This window comes from Rhinolophus hipposideros (genome assembly GCF_964194185.1).
Source record: "Rhinolophus hipposideros genome assembly, chromosome: 5".
Taxonomy (NCBI): domain Eukaryota; kingdom Metazoa; phylum Chordata; class Mammalia; order Chiroptera; family Rhinolophidae; genus Rhinolophus; species Rhinolophus hipposideros.
Genome location: NC_138051.1, coordinates 16064769 through 16087931, shown reverse-complemented (window position 1 = coordinate 16087931; position 23163 = coordinate 16064769).

The window sequence follows — 23163 nt, the reverse complement described above, 5'->3', positions numbered from 1 at the left end:
TGGTGATGAATGGGATGCAGGGTGAGGAAAACTGAGTATTCAAGTTTAGCCCTTGGATTTCTGGTTTCAGTAACTGGATAAATGGTGATACCGTATCATTTACTGAGATGTGGAGATTTTGGCAGGTACTTCTATAAACCTCAGTTTCCTTATCTATAAAATAGGAGTAATAATGTTTACTTGATAGGATTGTTTTGAAGATAAAGTATGCTGTGTAAAACACAGTGTTTGAAGTACTACATGAATACTAGATATCATTGTTAGATATGGAATAGAAGTAGGTGCTATTTTGTGCTTACAATAGTATTTCTCAAATAATTAAATATTTCCTGGGTTTTTTATTATAAGGATTGATGGTGAGTTTAAGGTGAAATTAGAATGCTATTTGACCAATGGGCCCAACAATACGTATTGAAATCTTGACTCGGTCTAATAATCTGCCTACCTGTGAAATCTCTGAATTAAAATAATGTGTTATTTACATCTAGAATTTGGACCCAAATACCCAATATAATTTAGACTGGGCCATGATGGCAGCTTTTTACTATACCAAGTAAGCCAATACAAGCTTCTAACCAAAGCTGACTTGTCACTTTCCCTACAACACCTCCACACTTCAAGTGAAGTTTGCATCTAAGCTTGGGTTGTATGGATAGGAGCCGTCCTCAATCTCCACCCGCTGTAAGCACAGTCAGGGTCTTGGACTCCTCTTAGGGTAGCAAAGGGGCTGGAGAGAAGTGATACAGAAAGGCTGAGTTCCTGAGTTCCCTTCAGAGGTCAAAAGTTATGCTTTAAATCAACCTAGAACATTCTTTTTTCTCATAGCTCAAGCTAAAATGTATTTACTTCACTGCCTGACCAAAGTAGGCCAGATCCCAAAATTATAATTGAGTAATATGATATACTAATTAAGTTAGCCACCATAAAGACTACTTCTCTTAGAGAAGAACATAATGAACTCTAGGGCATGTGTGTTTGACACCTTCCAGACAATGTTGCAATGGCTGAGCAAGCCAGATGGCTGCAGGCAAGCTCGTTCATTCAACAAGCATTTATTGAGCGCCTGTTCATCAGGCCCATCACATAACAATCCTGTTACTTTTAGTCTTCATAGAGAAAACTGAACAATATGAATCTATTCTGGTAAAAGTGGGTGTGTTATATTTTTTAAAAATCAATCAAGTTCAGTTTCATTCAATACAGCTAAATCTCTAAAATTTTAAGAAAAGAATAGGTAATCTTTCTTTTTTGTATTTATTTAATTGCATCAACACAAAGTGCTTATTTGCCACTCAGGGTAAAGCTATTACATGAATAATTAATTTTTTGCTGCTTGGGTTTGCTTAACATTGTCAGTGCCCCATAAGAAAGCCACTTTTTACTGGAGCAGCACACTATTTATCATTTATTCATTAGATTTCTGAAAATGTGTTTGTGTTTGAAGATTAGTTACATAATAGAAAGAATATTTTTAAAATAGCTACTTATAATGTTGAGACCCCACCAAAAAATACACAAAGGAACACATACATACACATACATACACACAAACACACACTCACACACAAATGTATATAAACTTGAAATCCCATCTTATCACTCAAGGAATATAGCTAATCAAAAGAAGAAATTTCCACACAAAACTGCAGCACTCAGAGAAGTCTGAAGATGCTCGTCTCTCCTATACTGCTAGCTGATTTCAGCTGCTCATGACTGAATAGTATGAGTTAATTAGCTCATTTCTCAATATTTCTCACAATACTAGTTAGCCATCAGAAAGGACCAGATATCAATCATGTGTGGATAAGTGCAGACAAAACAATGCATGTGAACATATAGCCACAGGAAGTTTCTAATCTAAGAACAAATTAATGCAAAGTCAGTGAGTTCTCTACTATTTTAATGAGTTAAATTCATATGCATCCAAACTTAAAATACATAGTAATAGTAATGATTAATTGTTACAGTTATCATGGCATGAGTGTTTAATAAACTGGAACTCACTCCAGATGCCATCTATTATAGTGCAAAATTCAGTAGAACACAGATTAAGACTCTTAGATTACAGACATATTCCTTATAGCAAACTAACTTGTCCCAAGTGACTAAGAGATACAGTCATTTCATTATTTGAGAGTTAGTATATAAAATATACTGTATGTGTAGATATAAAAATAATGAATAATTTAAAGAATTTGAATGTAACAAAACATAATCCTTAAAAATTTTGTGCAAAAAACTTGAGTCTCGGCAATTTCCTGAAACATTCAAATTACTTCAAGGTTATTCTTTCAAACATCACTTACCTATAAACAATACAGCATCCAAAGTTCTGTACTGGCTTTGTAAATATCAGATACATGGGTCTTTTCTGTATTCTGGGCAATCCTGTCCCATAACCTAGACCTTGAGCATGTTTCTATTACTCAGCCCTGTTTTACAACAATGATATTTTTGATTCCCCTGAAATTTCACAAGTTCATTTACCAGCTGTCTCAGAGTTCTACAGCAGCTTTTCCCTCATGGTAGAATGGCTTATATCTAGTAGTTTCACCCCTCCCCCCCCAAAAAAACCCACAACAAAACAAAACAGAAAAACATTACAAGTTACATTAGAAAGTAATCTTTAGACTAAAATAACCAGAAATACAATTTTCACCCAATTAGGTAGCAGAGAATACATTCTAATGACTGCATTTACAGAAGATAACCAACAAACCTTAGAAAACAAACTGCACGCTAATTCACTAGGTAACTGAGAACATCAGGATAATAAAGTTCCTTTTAAGTGTAGTGAATATAAAAGTAAATTAAGTAAAACCACAGCAATCAAACAAAGCCTGTCTTCTTTGTAATGAACCACGTAATTATCAAAACAGGCTAATGTTAGTGAAGATAAAACAGAAACCTGCTAACTAAAATCTTCATGGTGTTGAAATCTAGTAAAGTTTTCTTAAAACAATAATGCAATGGACAGAAGGTCCACGATGGCAGAATATGTAAATGCTATGCCTGCCACCTCCCAGGATCACATAAAATTACAACTAAATTATAGATCAATCTTGAGAATCATCTGAAGATTACCTGAACAGAACCCCTATAACTAAGGATATAAAGAAAAGGCCACATTGAGACTTGTAGGAGGAATGGAGATGTGAAATGTGCTGATCCCAAACCCACAGGTAGTGGCTGAGCACTGGAAGGGACACCTGGGTGGCAGAGGACCCTCGGAAGAGTGAGGGGTCCCAGCCCCACATGGGGATCCCCAGCCCAGGGGTCCTGTGCCAGGAAGAGGAGTGCCCACATCTGGCACTGAAAATAAAAGAGGATTCTGTCTGTGCATCCTGGTGAGATAGAAGGTAGCTGGAAAATCAGACGTCTTCTTAAAGGGTCCATGCATAGATTCCGTCACTTATAGGCACTCACCCTGGGCTCTGGAGGAGGGATGGTGACTCGAGAGGCACCAGAAACATACAGAGAAACAGTGAGTTGTGTGGCTTCAGATTTCACAGTTGTTGTGTGAAAGCAAAGGTGCCATTATCCCTGTGTGGAGCCCACCTCAGGTGTAACCTACAAGAGGGTGCCATCTTTCTTATGTTGAAACCACTCCCATATGGCCAAATCTGAGATTGTTTTGGTCTGGTGAAATCTAGATGTGTGTGTGCGCACCACCTCAGTGACTCCTTTGGATCTGGCCCAGCTAGTGTGGCATTACCCAAGGCACCCTCAGCTCCTGGGAGACCAGCCCCACCAGGCAAGATACAGGTGGCTTGTACAGCAGTGGACGGCCTGCAGTGGCCAAGGAAGATTTTGGTCAGCCTTAGATCACAATGCAGATTTTCTGGGGTGGCTTCTGGGGTTCTCTGGGCCTCAGAAAAATAACAGATAGCCACGGTGTTCTCAGGGTATTTTGTGGAGTGGCCATAAGCTCAGTACTGGCACAAGAACTGAATCTATATTAACTTTGTGAAAACCACTGGCCACACCCCATGAATCCCTGGAACTCCACCCAACTCAGGCGTCATCAGTGTGGTCACTGTCAACACCAGGTCAACCAGCTGAACTGCACACCTAAGGACGCTCTTTCAGACATTGAGCCTTATGGATAGCAGCGGGTGGCAACAGGCCTAGGAGGCTCTGGGCCTGTTGCTAAGGTGCCCCAGGCCCAATACTGGTGGCAGCTGACCTCAGTTCACAGCAAGACTGCCCCCACATGCCTCCAGATGCAACATAGGCAACAACTAATTGCATATAGCTTTATAGATTCTACCAGGTAGTCCCAGGCCAGTCACAGGCAAAGCTGAAATTGGCCTGTATGGGAGCCCCTCTCAAGAGCCACAAGAAATAAGACACCCAGAGGCTGGTCTCAGACTACACCAGAACACTACCCAATTAGCCCCACAAGTGGCACACCCAAAGGGTAGTATCAACAGGCACAAGTGCCACTCAGGTGAATCCCCCTATGAGGGGTCAGCCTCCCCACAGCAGCTCATCCAGTGTGGGCATAACCAATCTTCACAGCCAGTCAGCCTGAGAGTCAGTCCCACCTACTGACTTGTCAAAAGCAATTAAGCCTCCACTACAATGGGAGAATATATACAACACATACAAAGGATACTCCTGGAACACATGCACAGATGATCAGAGAAACTGAGCCACTGTACACCTGTACAAAAGACACCTACTACATAAGGCCACCCGGCAAAGACTGGGAGACATAGGAGAGCTACCCAATAACAGAAGCAAACATGGAGAGGCAGCCAGAATGACAAAAATAAAGAAGCATGTCCCAAATAGAAGAACAAGAGAAAACTCCAGAAGAAGAAGTAAATAAGACAGAAGCAATCAACCTACCAGAGAAAGACTTTAAAACACTGGTTATAAGAATGTTTAAGGGACTTAGTGAGAACTTCAACAAAGAGATAGTAAGCATAAAGGACATAGAAACCATAAAAAAGAACCAGTCAGAAATAAAGAATACAGTAGCTGAAATAAAGAACATACTAAAAGAAATCAAAAGCAGATTAGATGAAGCAGAGAATTGAATCAGTGATTTAGAAAACAAGGTAGGAGAAAACACCCAATTGGAACAACAAAAAGAATTTTAAAAAATGAAGACAGTTTAAGGGACATCCAGGACAACATCAGGTGTAACAACATTCGCATCATGGGGTACCAGAAGGAGAAGAGAAGCAGCAAGGAATCAAGACCTATTTGAAGAAACCTCCCTAACCTGATGAAGAAAATAGACATGCAAGCCCAGGAAGTGTGGAGAGTCCCAAACAAGATAAACTCAAATAGGCCCAAACCAAAATAATTTATAATTAAAATGACAAAGGTTAAAGACAAAGAAAGAATCCTAAAAGCAGCAAGAGAAAGACTACTAGTTACTTACAAGGTGGCTCCCATAAGACTATCTGCTGATTTCTCAACAGAAACTTTGCAAGTCAGAAGGCAGTGGCAGGAAATATTCAAAGTGATGAAGAACAAGGGTCTACAACCAAGATAGCTCTACCTAACTAGACAAGAAAAAGCTAAAGGAATTCAGTACCATCAAGTAAGTACTGCAAGAAATGTTAAAAGGACTTCTTTTAGAAGAAGTGTGAAAACAAACAAAAGATCAAAATATAAATAATAAAGTGGCAATAACTATGTACCCATTAATAATCACTTAAAATGTAAATGGATTAAATGCTCCAATCAAAAGACATGGGGTAGTTGCATGGATAAGGAAACAAGACTCATGCATATGCTGTCTATAAGAGACCCACCTCAAATTAAAAGAAACACATAGACTAAAAGTAAAGGGGTGGAAAAAGATATTTCATGAAAATGGAAACAAGAAAAAAGCTGGGATAGCAATATACTTGTATTGGACAAAATAGACTTTAAAATGAAGGCTATAATAAGAGACAAAGAAGGCATTACATAATGATAAAGGGATTAATCCAACAAGAGCATATAACCCTAGTAAAGATCTATGTATCCAACATAGGAGCACCTAAATATATAAAACAAATATTGACCAACATAAGGGCAGAGACCAACAGTAACAAAATCATAGTAGGAGACTTTAACACCGTACTGACACTAATGGACAAATCTTCCAGATAGAGAATCAATTAGGAAACAGAGTCTTAAATGAAACACTAGACCAGATAGATATAACTGATATATTTAGAGCATTTCATCCCAAAGCAGCAGAATATACATTCTTTTCAAGTGCACATGGAACATTTTCCAAGATAGACCACATATTAGACCACAAAACAAGTCTCAATAAATTTAAGGATACTGAAATTACAACAAGTGTCTTTGACCACAACAATTAGAAATCAATTAAAAAACTATAATTCAATTTAAAAAAAACCTGAAAACACATAGAGACTAAATAACATGGTGCTAAACAATGAATGGGTTAACGATGAAGTCAAGGAAGAAATCAAAAACTACCTGGAGAAAACTGAAAATAAAAACACAACAACCCCAAATCTGTGGCACACAGTAAAAGTAGTCTTAAGAGGGAAATTCATAGCAATGCAGGCCTACTTCAAGAAACAAGAAAATCTCAAATAAACAATATAATTTTACACCTAAAGGAACTAGAAAAAGAACAGCAAAATAAGCCCAAAATGAGTATAAGGAAGGAAGTAATAAAGATCAGAGCAGAAAGAAACACAAAGGAGGCCACAAAAAAAAAGAAAAAATACAAAAGATCAATGAAACCAAGAGTTGGTTCTTTGAAAAGACATAAAATTGAATAACTTTTAAACAGATTCATAAAGAAAAGAGGATCAAAATAAATAAAATCAGAAATGAAGGAGAAGTAAAAATGGTCACCACAGATATACAAAAAGAATTTAAGAAAATCCTACAAACAATTATATGCCAACAAATTGGAAAAATCTGGAAAAAAATGGATGAATTCCTAGAAGTATACAGTCTCCCAAGGCTGAATCAAGAAGATACAGAAAATTTGAACCAACTCATTACTATAAATGAAATTGAATCAGTAATCAACAAGCTCCCAACAAATAAAAGTCCTGGACCAGATGGCTTCAGGGGTGAATTTTACCAACTATTCAAAGAATTAACACCTATTTTTCTCAAACTATTCCAAAAAATTCAAGAAGAGTAGAGCCTCCCAAGCTCATCTGATAAGGCCAACATTACCCTTATTCCAAGCCAAATAAAGACATTACAAAAAAAAGAAAATTATAGGCCAATATCCTCGATGAGCATTGATGCCAAAATCTTCAACAAAATGTTACCAAACCAAATTCAGCAATATTTTTAGAATATTATAAAGCACAATTGAGTGGGATATTTTTTCCTGGGATGCAAGTTTGGTTCAGTATCCACAAACCAATTAATGTGATACACCACAGAAACAAAATAAAAAATAAAAATCATATGGTTGTATCAAGAGAAGCAGAAAGTATTTGACAAAATCCAACATCCATTTATAATAAAAACTCTCAGCAAATTGGGAATAGAAGGAACATATCTCAGCATAATAAAGTCCACATTTGATGAACCCACAGCTAACATTATACTCAATGGAGAATGATAAATGTATTTCCCTTAAGATCAAGAACAAGACAAGGATGTCCACTTTCACCACTTTTACTCAACATAGGCTGGAAATCCTGGCCACAGCAATCTGACTAGAAAAAAAAAAGGCATCCAGATTGGAAATGAATTAGTAAAACTATCATTATTTGCAGATAACATTACACTATATATAGAGAACCCCAAAGATTCTCAAAAAAACTATTAGAACCGATAAACAAATTTATCAAAGTAGCCATATACAAAATTAATATTCAGAAATAGCTTGCAGTTTTATACAGCAATAATGAACTATCAGAAAGAGAAATTAAGAAAACAATTGCATTTATAATTGTATCAAATAAATAAATTACCTAGGAATAAATTTAACTAAGGAAGTAAAATACCTATACTCAGAAAATTATAAGACATGATAAGATAAATCAAAGAAGATACAAATAAATGGAAGCATATGCCATATCCATGGATAGGAAGAATTAACACTGTTAAAATGTCCATACTACCCAAAGCAATCTATAGATTCAATGCAATCGCTATCAAAATACCAATGGCATTTTTCACAGAAATAGAACAATAATCTTAAAATTTATATGGAACTGTAAAAGACCCTGAAGAGCCACAACAATCTTCAGAAAGAAGAATAAAGCTGAAGGTATCACACTACTTGATATACTACAAATTACACTACAAGGCCATAGTAATTAAAACAGCTTGGTATTGGCATAAAAACAGACACATATATCAAGTGAACAGAATAGAGAGCCTAGAAATAAATCCATGCCTATATGGTCACTTTATGACAAAAGATGAAAGAATATACATAGAGACAATCTTATTAAAAAGACAATCTATTTAATAAATGGTGCTGGGCAAACTGGACATGCAAAAAATTGAAACTAGACCATCTTCTTACTCCATATACAAGAATGAACTCAAAATGGATTAAAAATTAAGTGTAAGACCTGAAATTATAAAACTCCTAGAAGAAAACATAGGCAGTAAACTCTCAGACATTACCCTTAGTAATATTGTTACTGATATATCTCCTCTGGCAAGGGAAACAAAAGAAAATATAAACAAATGGGACTACATCAAATTAAAAAGTTTTGGAACAGCAAAGGAAATCATCAACAAAACAAAAAGCGTCCTATTGAATGAGAGTAGATAGTCCCCAATGATACATCTGCTAAGGTGTTAATATCCAAAATCTATAAATAAATAAAAAACTCATATAGCTCAACACCAAAGAAACATATAAACCTATTAAAAAATGGTCAGAGGACCTGAATAGACACTTCTCTAAAGCGGATATGCAGATGGCAAATAGACATATAAAAAAAAGTTCAACATCACTAATCATCAGAGAAATGCAAATAAAAAACACAATGAGATACCACCTCACACCTATCAGAATGACCATCATCAACAAATCAGCAAACAAGTGTTGGCAAGGATGCGGAGAAAAGGGAACCGTTGTGCATTGTTGGTGGGACTGCAAATTGGTGCAGCCACTATGGAAAACAGTATGGAGGTTCCTCAAAAAGTTAAAAACAGAACTATCTTTGACCCAGCCATTCCACTCCTGGGTATTTATCTGAAAAAATCCAAAACACTAATTTGAAAAGATATATGCACCCGTACGTTCACTGCAGTGCTATTTACAATAGCCAAGATATGGAAATAACTAAAATATCCATCAACAGATGGTTGGATAAAGAAAGTGATACACATATATAATGGAATATTACTCTGCCACAAAAAGAATAAAATCTTAACATTTGCGACAACATGGGTGGACCTAGAGGGTATTATGCTTAGTGAAATAAGTCAGACTAAGAAAGACAAATACCATATGATCTCACTTATTTGTGGAATCTAAAGAACAAAATAAATGAACAAAATAGAAAGAGACCCATAGATATGAAGAACGAACTGATGGTTACTAGGTGGGAGGAGAATTGGTGGGCTGGGTGAGAAAGGTGAAGGGATTAAAAAGTACAAATTCATAGACACAGGTGAGTCATGGGCATGTAAAGTAAGTACAGGGAATATTGTCAATAGTATTGTATAAACTATATATGTGTCAGATGGGTAGTAGACTTATTGGAGGGATCGCTTCATAAATTATATAAATGTCTAACCACTATGCTGTACACCTGAAACTAATATAATACTGAATGTCAACTATAATTAAAACAATAGTCACAGGGATGTGTAGTGCAGCATGGGGAATATAGTCAATAATGCTCTAATAACTATTTACAGTGTTGGGTGGTTAGTAGACATGTTGGGCTTATTACTTTGTGCGTTATGTAAATATCTGATCACTATGTTGTTGTGCATGCCTGAAACTAATAAAAAAATAAATTAAATAATGCAATGGAGAACAGGAAGAAATTCAAAAAAATAAAATTTTCTATCTCCTGGGTGGAAAATACAGAGAATGTGCTGACTGTAGGTGAGGAGGTAGTTTACTTGGGTGGAATAAAAAAGCAACAAACAGCAAGAATTAAGACAACTCTCAAGCACTCCAATTATTAAAGACCAGTTTTATCCAGTCTAATTAAAGGAGTAATGACAATGGGAAAGTATTTTGAAATGGGCCATCCATCTCCCCTGCTGTAATAAAATGCATGATATTTACAAAAATGACAAACCTGAGGCTTTTGCTTTCATACTGAGGAACATTTTCTTGTCAAGAATGTTCTCATTTATAGTTTTATTCCATAAAACATTTAAACAAATATTTAAACATGCAGTAGGCTAGCTAGTTACCTGGCCATCTAGGTGCTTCTTTCAACACTTGTATGGACATAATGTCACTAACATGCCTAACAAAGTGGCCCTCTTTGAGCCAGACCTCTGGTGGACTGAGTCATAAAAATCTTAAATATTTGGTACTTTTAAAAAGTGCCTTTTATCACTAGATCAGCAATCTATTGGCTCAACTGAGTATTACTGTTGTGTATAATGTGATTTAGAAAGTTAGTTTTCTTCATATAGATTTTGCAAAGAGAATGGATACATCATAACAGACGAAATGTGAGGAAAAAGGACATCACTGATTGATTTAGGGCTACCTCTGCTATGACAATCTGAAAAAGAGCACCCTGCAAACTCAAATCTAATTTCCTTCCTGAACTTCTGCTCAAATCCTTTTTTAAAGTGGAAGGGTTTTCACTGAAAGGGAAGGAGGTCAGGTTGGTCTTCATTAGTAAGAGCTCAAGAGGCGGGATATGGAACTGGAGGAGAGGGAAAAAAGGATTGCTCAAGACTGGATGCTATAGACCCTTTGAGTTTTCACTGGTGAAAAGCTCTGTCGCCCCTCCCCTGTGTGTAAGAAAGCTGAGGAATTGTGTGTGTGTGGTGGGGGAGGGCTCAAAAACTGCTAGTCTAGCTTTTGAATTGGATCTTTGTTAATTGCTAGTAATAAAGAAAATGCTTTTAAAATTATCTTTTGTTGTTGAACTGAGCCTCTTCCAACATTATTCCACCCAGAACTGAGACACCTCAAGGATTCATTTGTGTTTTCTATGTCATGGCTCTATCACTTTGAAGTTATTATGATTTAGAATTACTTCAAAAAATAAAAATGTCTGTATACTCCTTGATATGTCTGGTAGAAGAGGGAAAAGGTGGTCAAATATATTGTGATAGAAGGACAACTGATTCTGCGTGGTGAGCAATTTATAGATGATGTATTATAAGAAATGTACACTTAAAACCCATATAATTTTACTAACCAATGTCACCCCAATAAATTTAATAAATAGAAAAAAGAAGTACTTGTCAAAATGCCAGATTGTATTGCTACTTACCAATATCTTCTTCCCCTTCTTCTTCCTGGGGGAGGGTTAAAGTACTGCCTCCCATTAAAATCCAAACTAGTCACCTGACTTCTTGCTTTGGCCAATAAGTATAATAAAAGTGAAATGTGCCACTTTAAGAAGAATCACCCTAAGGAACCAAAGTCCATGGGTTGTTAGATGTCTCAGGTGACAGGTGAGTGTGTTACAGGTTTTAAGAGATAGACATTGATTGTTAAAGGTTAGAGAGGGCAGCATTAGAATCAAAAGAGGAAATTGCTGGAAGTAGAAAAAGCTAACTTATGCCAGTTCATCTCATTGGCTAAAGAGAGTTTTGATTAATAACCAGAGGAAGAAAAAGAAAGGAAGGCTTTATGTTTTCATATTTGGAAACATTTAGGCAAAAGGGAACTCCCTGCCAGAAAAATAATGAGCTAAGCCACCTGAGTATTTCTGGGACATTAAACTGAACCTAGAAGATGGCATTGGTTCTACCTCAGTTCCTACTTTCCCCAACCCAATAAAAATAAAATGCACATATTTAAATATTATTAAAGTATTAAAACAATGCATTCCCAGGGAAGGTAGACTTTCCATTTTTCAATTGTGAAATCAAGGTGACAAGTTTTACTTTTTCTCTTGGAAATCAAATAAAAGTAACAAGAATAAAAGTGAAAACTCCATCTCTACTGAAAGTTGGAGATACCATTAATTCTAAATCATACTATATGAGGGAGGTCAAATGGGATTGTGGGAAGAGGATGGGATTGCTGAGAAAGGATGATTACATGGTAGGTCTCAGAAAACTATGGCAAAGCACAATTCCCACAGTGATACAAGGCAATAGTACAAGAATGTGTGTGTGCACCGGCAGCAGGAGTCATTGGACCAACTAGTTAGGAAGAAAGATCTAGGCATGAGTGAGATGTAGGAAGTGAAGAATCACATAGACAAGTCATCTGTAAGAAACTGAGGCGAGATAAAGGGGAAGTATTCTGCATTGTTAGCAGCCCTAATCATGTCTTAGTTGTTGTGGGGAAAGAAAAGGCTAAAAGAACCGAATAGCACTTGAAACATTATGTGACAGGTCCCTTCCTCACACCCTTCAATACTCCTGAAAATAACTGCTCCAGGAAGAAAAGAGTAGAATGGCATCATTCAAGGGTAGGATAGAATCTATGTAAATATTTTGTGAGGCAAGAAAATGAGTGAAGAAACAAAAAATTACAAAAGAACTCATTAGAATAATGTTGCCTTGGATTAGGTGGGTAACCAATTATATGGTCAAGAAAAAGAAAAGCTAAATAACTGTCAAGGACACAATATCTGCATTGTGGAAAGATAAGGTAAGCTAACAAAAGGAAATGGAAATAAACTTAGCTAAAAACGTCAAATGTTATGTGAAATGAAATTTAAAACACCTCTGAAAGACAAAAAGATTTGCACAAATGGAAAGCATATCATTTGTTTAAATAGGAAAATTCAACATCTTAGTGGGTGAATCTATAAATTTAATACAATTTAATTCATAACGTCAATAGGATGTGTTTTGGAGCTATGCAACCAAAAGTTAAAACTTTTTTAAAAACTTGAAAAGTAAGAATAACCAGTAAATTTTTGAAACATAAAAGTAATAAGCTGAAGAGAGGGATAACTAGCTCTATAAAATACTGATACTTATTATAAAGTGAAATATTAAAAGAGTTTGGCACGAATAGTCAAACAGATCAATGGAACAAAAAGAAATTCCCAAAATAGGCCAAAATACATTTTAAAAATTAATGTATTACAGAAGAGTCATTTCAAATTAGTGGAGAAAAGATTAATTAGTCAATAGCTGAATTTGGAATAATGAATGGCTGGTCATATTGAAAACAAGTAATTTAGATTTCTACCTCATACCTTATAACCAAAAGAGAGTCTTAATGGATCAAAGATTAAAAATTTTTTTAAGCGCAAAGGAAATATACAAAAATTTTCAATAAATTCAGACTGGGAAAGAACTAATTATGATACAAAACACAGAAGCCATAAAAATGATAAATTATATTCAACAAAAGTAAAAAGTTTTTGCATTGAATAAAACAGCATAAACAAAGTCAAATGACAAAAAAATTAAGAGAAATACTTATAATTTATATCACAGACTGAAGCAAAGTTTCTTAATTATTTATAAACATCTTACAAAAGATGAGTAAGATGAATAACAAAATAGAAAAATGGGAGCTTTTTTCACGAAGATGGCGACCAAAGCAAAGGAAGCCCCTGCCCCTCCCAAAGTCGAAGCCAAAGCAAAGGCTTTGAAGGCAAAGAAAGCAGAGTTGAAAGATGTCCACAGCCACACACAAAAAAAGATCCACATGTCACACACCTTCCAAAGGTGCAAGACACTGGTTCAGAAGGTAGCCCAAATATCCTCGGAAGAGTGCCCCCAGGAGGAACAAGCTTGACCACTCTGCCATCACCAAGTTCCCCAGGACTACCCTGTCAGCCATGAAAAAGATGGAAGACAACAATACACTTGTGTTCACTGTGGATGTCAAGGCCAACAAACACCAGATCAAACAGGCTGTGAAGAAGCTCTATGACATTGACAGAGCCAAGGTCAGCAACCTGCAGGCCTGATGGAGAGAAGCAGGCATATGTTCGACTGGCTCCTGACTATGATGCTTTGAATATTGCCAACAAAATTGGGCTCATCTAAACTGAGTCCAGCTGGCTAATTCTAAACATAAATTTTTTCACTGTAAAAAAAAAAAAGGGAAAAGGTTTGTGTATCATGAGTACCCAAGCTCATCCTCAGCCTTGATGATTCATTAGAAAGACTCACAGGACTAAAAAGCCTGTTATACTCACGATTACTGTTTATTAAAGGAAAGAATACAGATTAAAATCAGCAAAAGAATAACGCACGTGGATGAAGTCCGGGAGAAATCAGGTACAAACTTCCAGGTGTCTTTTCCCAATGGAGTCACATGGACACACATAATTCTTTCAGCAATGACGTGTGACAACACATGCGAGGTGTTATCAGCTAGGAAGCTCACCTGAGCCTTGGTGTCCAGGGATTTTTATGGGACATCAGCTGTGTTGGCATGCCACCTCTATGCCACTGACCTCAGCTCAGACTGCAGCACCCACCCCTCTCTGAGCAAAAACAGATGTTCTCTATAAATCACACTGCTAGCATAAACCATCTCATCAAATTGATAGCTCAGTGTATCAGGCATACAAAAAAACACCCTTATCGGACAGAATATTCCAAGAACTCAGTGTTCACCTCCCAAGAGCCAGCCAAGGGTCAGTCCTCATGACAGATCTTTCTTGGGAATGTGAAGGTTTTGAGTACTCCTGGATATTGGGAATGAAAAATCATTTTGGAAACAGCTTGGAGTTATATAAAATGTTAAACATAAATTTGCCATACTAACCAGAAATTCCACTTCTTTATATCTACCCAAAAGAAATGAAAACATATGTCTGCACAAAGGCTTATGTGTGAAGACGCACAGTAACATTATTCGTAATACCTCAAAAGTGGGAACAAACCAAATGATTAATGGCCATCGACTGATTAATGGATAAATGACATTTATACAATAAAATACTAAGCAGTAAAAAGAAAATGCTGTTATATGCTAAATATGCATGGACCTTAAAAACATTAGGTTAAAGTGAAAGAAGCCTACCACAAAAGATCACATTTTATATGATTGCATTTATATAAAATGTCCAGGAAAGGCCAATCTATAGGAATAGAAAGTAGATTAGTGGTTTCCTGGAGTGGGAACAGGGAAAGATTGCAAATGATCAACAGGGATCTTTCTGAATGATGTACGTGTTCTAAAAATTGGACTGTGGCAATGGTTGCATGATTCTGTAAACTTTCTAATAATCAGCCAGTGTTCACTTAAAAATGGATGAATTATTTGGTGTGTAAATTATGCCTTGACAAAGCTGTTAATTTTTTTAAAGGTGCTGCACAGCACTGGGTTTGAAATGCTACCCCTTGTGGAAAAAAGCAGAATATATTTGGAAGCACACACAAGAATGTGGCAACAGTGGTTGCTTCTGGAAAGAAATGGGCACAAGGGGCTGAGGTGGGAAGGAGAGTTCTTCTGGGCTGTATAATGCTTTGTCCTCTATGGATTTTACGCCATGTGTGTAATCAGTATTCAAAATAATAACAACCTAAAATCTTTTGCATCCTTGGTTACTGGGAGTTACTTTGCTGACATTGAAGGTAATGAGGTCATTAACGGTAACACAATCATTGGAAAGGATAGTCTGGGAGGCAATGCTGTATTGCCTATTTTCAGAAGTGACCATTTTTGCATTGTGGAATAATATGTGAGTGGCAATATTCTATAATCAAGGGACTTGAAGAGAAGAGCCTGAGATAAAGGTATCTGCATATTTCATGGTAGTGGGAGAGCTAAGAGCTGAGGCTGGGATGTCTGAGGGTTTCATTTTTTGTGATTCAGGAGTGGTCATTTAGAAGGTTTTTGGAGAATAATGTATTGCCCACACTAATTTTCAGTCATTTTGCCATTATCCTGTTTTTCTATTAGATGCCACAAATGTAGCAATTCAAAAGCAAACTATTGGAAAACATATTCAACTTACCTTCTGTAGCTTTTTATTTCTCCAGATTCTCTAATTTGCTGTGCTTTTTGGGAATCTAAGTAGGTTTGTTTTTTTCTATGGATGGCTTCTGATCCATGGCTTTTTCCTATGGATGGCACTCATTAATAAAAGGTAAAATACCATTACAATCAATTCCCTAACAATTAATATCTCTGTAATTGCAAAGATTTCCGAGTCCTAATCCCTGGCTCCCTTATTATACCTGATGTCGAACACAGTGATATTCCAAGCAAATGGAAATATTTGCACAGTCCCTCAAAACTTGTGATAATGAAATTTCAAAATGCTTGATGAGGAAGAGCATCTTATAAATTACTACTACTGTACTTGGAAATTTGTAAGACTATGTCACTTAGCAATGAATGTGTACTGCTTAGTGTGACTCTCTATTACCGCAATCTGTGAATCAAAAAAGGATGCGAAGATTTCTTTTCTTTTGTGACTAATATCTGTTTAAACTTTTTATGTTCTATTATGACTTACTGTCCTCAATGGCTTGGAGACAAATATGCTATCAGAGTCTGAGAATATGTTAAACGATGCCTTCTAAGTGAAATTCTTCATTTAACCTTGGAGACCCACTTAAAATTTTATTTCCCACATGATACTTCTTAGTTAAGACTAAGGATGAAGGGATAAGGAGGCAGGTAATGTATGCACAGGTAACTAAGGGGAAGCAATAGAAGCATAGCAAGGGCGAGCCCCTACAAATATTGCAATAGATAGTAGGTTAGTTAAGAGTATGGGCTTCAAGCTAAGACAACCCAAGTTAAAATTTCAGTTTGGCCACTAACTTGTTTATATAATTAAATTGAGCAGATTACTAAAGTTCTTTAAAATTCAATTTCTTATCTGTATAATGAGATTAATACTATAGCTATTGCAAAGAGTTGTTAAAAGGATTCATTATCATTCAAGGTCATTGTTTTGATGAAAGCTTCAAATTTTACAGCAAGAGGAGAATAAGTTCATGCATAAACTGGGGTGCTTTATTTAAACATGATCAAGAATTCAAGTGATATCCAGAGAGACAAGATGTGCCATAGAGTTAGTTCCAGATTAATCTGACTGACTGAAGGACTCAGAATTACCTGGTAAGGAAAAATGGCTTTGGAAGTTTAACATTAACTATGAACCTGTCACGTTATTTAACTTGCCAAGTCTTACTTTCCCATCTATAAAAGGTGTATATGATAACAATATCTTGTGAGAATTCAGTTAAGTCTAATATCAAGTAGACAGTACAGTGCTTGGCACAGGCTGGGTGTTCAACAAATGATATTAACTTTAGGAGGATTATATAATTATTGTTCATATATCTTGCAGTATGGAGGACAAGAACAAAAGTATCACACAAAGTAAATCATGTGTAGGCTGTATATAGAAAAGGAGCCATAACCAAAACATGGTAAACTAAGAGGAAAACAGGCAGAGCCACACAAGGGTCAGGTCACCATGATGAAAGGGGATGTCCAACAATTAAGCAGGTAACATCTACCTACAGGAATTCAAGAAGAGCACTTGGAGCACCAAGAAAAGAGGAAGGAGAAGGAAATAAATACATTGATTTTCAGATGGTAGAGTGGGTGGAAAAGTGGAACAATGCCAGGTAAGTTTGGTTACTTCTGACTATTCTGTCTGGAACTAAAATCCTCAGATTAGGAGCAAAGATGCAAGGGAAGTATCCACAGAAACTGTGGTGTAAAGAGAAAGCAGAGAGCAGCTCTCGTGAAGATGGAGACAGCCTGCAAATGTAAAATAGTCTAGGCATTCGATTAGGGCCTGAGACCAGTTAAGAGGTGAGTCAAAAGGGAAGGAAACAGAGTTCCATGAAGCACTAGTTACAAACACACATGGAGTAAGGACAATCAATATAAAGAAAATAACATAAATAAGAACACAAAAAGCTGCAGATGTGACCTAAGAAATTCTCAGAGAAGAGAAATTGGATGTATTTTTACTGCAAATCAAAGGCTGATAGCAGAGAAGAAACAAATATTTTTTATACTGTGTTTCCCTGAAAATAAGACCTAGCCGGACAATCAGCTCCAATGGTCTTTTGGAGCAAAAATTAATATAAGACCCAATCTTATTTTACTATAAGACTGGATCTATAGTATAATATAATATAATATAATATAATATAATATAATATAATATAATATAATATACACCAGGTCTTATATTAATTTTTACTCCAAAAGATGCATTAGAGCTGATTGTCCGGCTAGGTCTTATTTTCAGGGAAACACGGTAGAATAATTGTAAATAATACATATAGATACTGCCCCCTCCAAGACGATGATTTTAATTCCTAGCCCTCCTTCCCCAACGGTGGGCTATACTTAGTGACTTGCTTCCATAGAACAGAGTAGGAGAAACCTGACCAACACCATCTTATCCAAATGATGAAGGTTAATATCATTATAGTGACCTTGTATGGAAATCAGGTATCCTCTGATGTGATGTGATGAGAAGGGCACTTTACCTCCATGTTACTTTTTCAAAACCCATAACTACATTCTAATCATTAGAAAAACATCAGGGAAACCCAGAATGGGGGACATTCTGCAGAATGCCTGACCAGTATTGCTAAAGACTGTCAAGGTCATGAAAAGCAAGGAAAGACTAAGAAATTTCACAGACCAGAAAAGACTTGGAGACATGACAACTAATGCCAAGTGGTATGTTAGACTGCATCCTGAAACAGAAAGAGAACATTAATAGAAAAATTGGTGAAATCCAAATAAAGTTTGGAGTTGGTTAATAGCAACCTACCAATATTGGTTTTTTAGTTTTGAGAAATGTACCAAGGTAAAGTAAGATGCTAACAATTGGGGAAATAGGGTAAAAAGCATTATGTTTAGGAACTCACAATACCATCTCTGCCACTTTTCTGTAAATCTAAAATTATTCTAAATTAAAACAATTTATTTTAAAAACAATGACTGCATGTCAAAGGACACAGGAGTCAAGTAAAATAGCTTCCAATGACCAAATGATGATAGAATTGGATTATAATCTAAAAAATAAAATAAATATCTATGATTACATACTGATATAAATGATTGAATAAACAATTAATGGGGGAGGCGGGACAACTGATCCTTATGGAAGAGTTTCAATTAATAAATGCAGAAGAAATGAGGAAAATACAAAATACCACTAAAACACGACAGTGATAATTATTACAAGCATGATCAACCAATGAACACTAAAGTTAGTGAGAAAGTTTATGGAGAAAAAGGATATTTGCATAGCCCTGAAATATCTTCTTACAAATATATATTAAATACAAAGGGGAAAAAGTCACTTCGCAGTGCAGAACCTGCCAAACACCATCTTGGTAATCAAATGATCAAGATTAACATCATTGGTAATGAGACATGAACAAATATTAGACAAACCCCAAATGAGGGATTTTCTGCAAAACTCCCGAACAATATTCTTCACAAGTGGCAAGGTCGTGAAAGAAAAGGAAAGACAAACCATCACAGATCAGGATAACTAAAAAGATATGATAACTAATGCACTGTGGGATTGTGGATTGGAAACTGAAACAGAATAAGGAGATTAGTGGAATTAAGTTTGTAGTTTAGTTAATAGTATTCTATCAATGTTGGTTTCTTAGTTTTGATAAATGTATCAGAGTTATGATAATATGCTAATACTAATGGATGCTGGGTAAAGAACATATGCCAACTCTTTGAACTGTCTCAGCAACTTTTCTTTACGTCTGAAATAATTTTAAAACTTAAAAATATATGCAAATTACACAGACACACACGCACACACACACACTCACACGGCTAAATATAAAGAAGGCTCACTTGGGGTTTAGAGCCCAAATACCCCTGTACCATCCCAGAATTCTGGTTACTAATAGCACATGCTCACCAACAACTGAAATAACTGGCTAATTGATAAGCTTTAATTAGCACAAGCTTATTAAAGTGTCTAGAGTACAAAATGGCGTCTCCAATGGTCATCACTGAGCGTAGGCCTCGGGTTTTATATCTCCCACACTTAAATACCCAGACCTATCAGCAAAGCTAGAGAACAACATGCTTCCGTCACCCTGGGGAGAGTCTGACCTTTGGTGTTCCTCACATGGAGGAAGGAAGGAAAAGCAGCAGCATGTGATTTGAAAGTCAACAAGTCCAAAGAGGTGACAGGGTCATGCCAAGGCTCAGGATTTTAGTGCAGACACTGTCCCTGCTTACCAGGACTCAATAGATGTCAAGCTTTCCCTAGCTCCCAGTGTCACCAATCAGAGGACTGCTACATACTCCTTTACCCATTGTGAGACTGAGTGAATTCACTGCAATTATTTGAATGAGGAGAATGAGAGTTTCTCCCTAAAAAAAAAAGTTTACTCAAAGGATGAGGTACAAAAAGATGTTTTTGGTTTTTTTTTTTAACTCTTCATGATGAATATGGTTAAAAGATATGTGATCCTGTTCAGAAAACATAGAGCTGAGGATATGAAGTAAGATGGGGAAGATCATATTTGTGAAAGTTTACGCTTACCATAAGAAATATAAAAAGCAAAATCTGTTCAATAACATGGCACCATATTCAGGAATTTATTAAGATGGGTAATGTCAAGTGGAGAATTTGAGTGTATTTATAGAAATGTGAAATGTTGGGAAGTAATAAATATTGACCCACAAACCCAAATTTATTTAGAATTGTCCATAACAATACAATAGTTTATGAAAATGCTAAGAATATGGAATATCCTCTTACAAATGAGCAACATTTAAAATATGAGAGATAATTAAGAGTAGATGACGTTTATTCCACTTTCAAGATGGCAGAGAGCTGTGGGGCAACTTAAAAAAGTATAAATTATAAAAAGTAAAACAGATGTCTCCACTTACACACTACTACTATATAATTAATGGAAACATTTAGGGGAAAAGTAAAGAAATTAAAACAGAAAGAGTAAAGGTGATTCATTAAATGGATGGCATCAATAGAGAAATGATCAAAATCATAAAAATCCCCCCCCAAAATAAATAAGTACATAAATAAAAGGAAAAAGGACAGACGTGTGATAATCTTGCTCCAGAAGACAAAATAAAGGTGGATGGATGTTGGTGTGGCAGCAAAACTGACTTTCATGAGCATCTGTGGGAAATGGAAATGTTTTTCTGCAGAGCTATTTTAAGAAAAAGAAATGCTTAGAGAAGAGTGTCATTGATATAATTCTGAAAAGGAAAGGTCATGTGATTTAACTGTAGACATCACAGTTTGTAAAGTGAACACAGTTAACGTGCGCATCTGAAGAAGAAACGTGTGAGTTGAATAACCTCAGAATTGCTTTCAGGAAAGCTTCTGAGCACAGCCTGTGCAAACATGTGGTGGTCTTCAGTCGCCTTGCAGGAAAAGTGGAAGTCAGCAGTGTGATGAAATAGGCCTCGAGCACTGAAAAGGGGAAAAGGGAGCATAGTGAGAAGTAGAGTTTCCTGTAGATGCCAACATCCACCCAAACTGCAGAAATCCCACTGCACAGGCTGAGTAATAAGGGCCTGAGCACAACACACTGCAAGGAACCACAAAGAGGCTGGAGTAAGCAAAGAGGTAACGGAAGTGGAGGGAAGGTTTCTTATAACTAGATTAAGAATAAAAGCTTTCAATGGACAATGATTCTTCCACAAAAATACACTAAGATATTCCAGGTGAACTTTGAGGACATCATATACCAAGGTGACCCTCAGAGAGAGAAAGAAATGAAAGTAAATGGGGCTATTTAATGTACTTGTATGTGGCTATCCATCAAAGAAAGTCCATCTCCAATTTAATAAGCTCAGTACAGAGATGAAAGCAGAGTTGGAGATACGGTAGCAGAAGCAGCTCTATATGAAGGAGATCCCAGTGAAAATCATGCATGAGCCAATATTCACATACTTTGTAAAACCTGATTCACATTCTTTCCATTTTTCACCTTCTTTCCCACTGTTTTTTTTCAGTTGTAAACTTATTATTACTAATTAATAATAATTACTTTCTAGCAATGAATAAATTGTCTTTTTAAATGATTGAGGTACCTATAAAGTGCCTCACCAATTATTACTACAGCATATTTGGCGTTTCCATAGTTCGCAAGGACAACCAAGCTGTGGGTATACACTTGGAGTGAACAGGTCTTTGCAGAATACTTATTGGTTCAATTTTTCTTGATCTAATTGTCCCAAATGTGACTTAATGACTTTCGGTCAGAAGATATAGGTCATAGTGGTTGATTTTGCAGTGAAGTAATAAAAATAGCTAATCGTTTCTGAGCACTTACTAGGTGTGACACACAGGGTTAAGTGCCAGATGTGTCATCTGATTATCCTTTCACTGCAGTTCTATGACATGTAGTATATCATCATACCCATTTTGCAATTAAAAAACACCAAAAACGTATGGATCAAAAAATTTAAATAATCTGCTGAAGGATGCTGCATTAGTCTGCTTGTGCTGCCATAACAAGATATCACAGATTCGGTAACTTTATACAACAGAAATTTATTTTCCCAAAACTCTGGAGGCTGGAAGGCCAAGATCAAAGGGCTAGCCAAGTTGGTTTCTGATGGAGACTCTCTTTCGGGCTTATAGACAGCTGCCTTCTTCCTGGGTCCTTATATGACCTTTCCTCTCCATAGGGGGTGAAAGGAAAGAGAGAGAGAGAGAGAGAGAGCGCTCTGCTATGTCTTCCTCTTCTTGTAAGGACACCAGTCCTATTGGATTAGGGCCCACCCTCATGACCTCATTTAACCTTGATTAACTCCTTAAAGGCCTTATCTCCATATAGTACAGTCACACTGGGGGTTAGGGCTTCAACATTTAGATTTTGGGGGGACAAACTCAGTCTATGACAGTCACATAACTGATAAGGAAAGGAATAAGGATTTGAACCCTGAATTTCAATTTCAGATCCTTATTCTATTACACTTTCCTTACTCCATATGCTAGTTACAGTGCATACTTGTTTTTATTAATTCTAAATAAAACAAAGTTGAAACACCTAAAATTGGTCTCTCATGAAAAAAAATGTCTGAACTATAGGTGAAAACTCATACTTTATAGTTTGTGGAAGCTAAATTCATCTGAATAAAGAGCACCATGATTGTCATCTGTGTAATGGAGA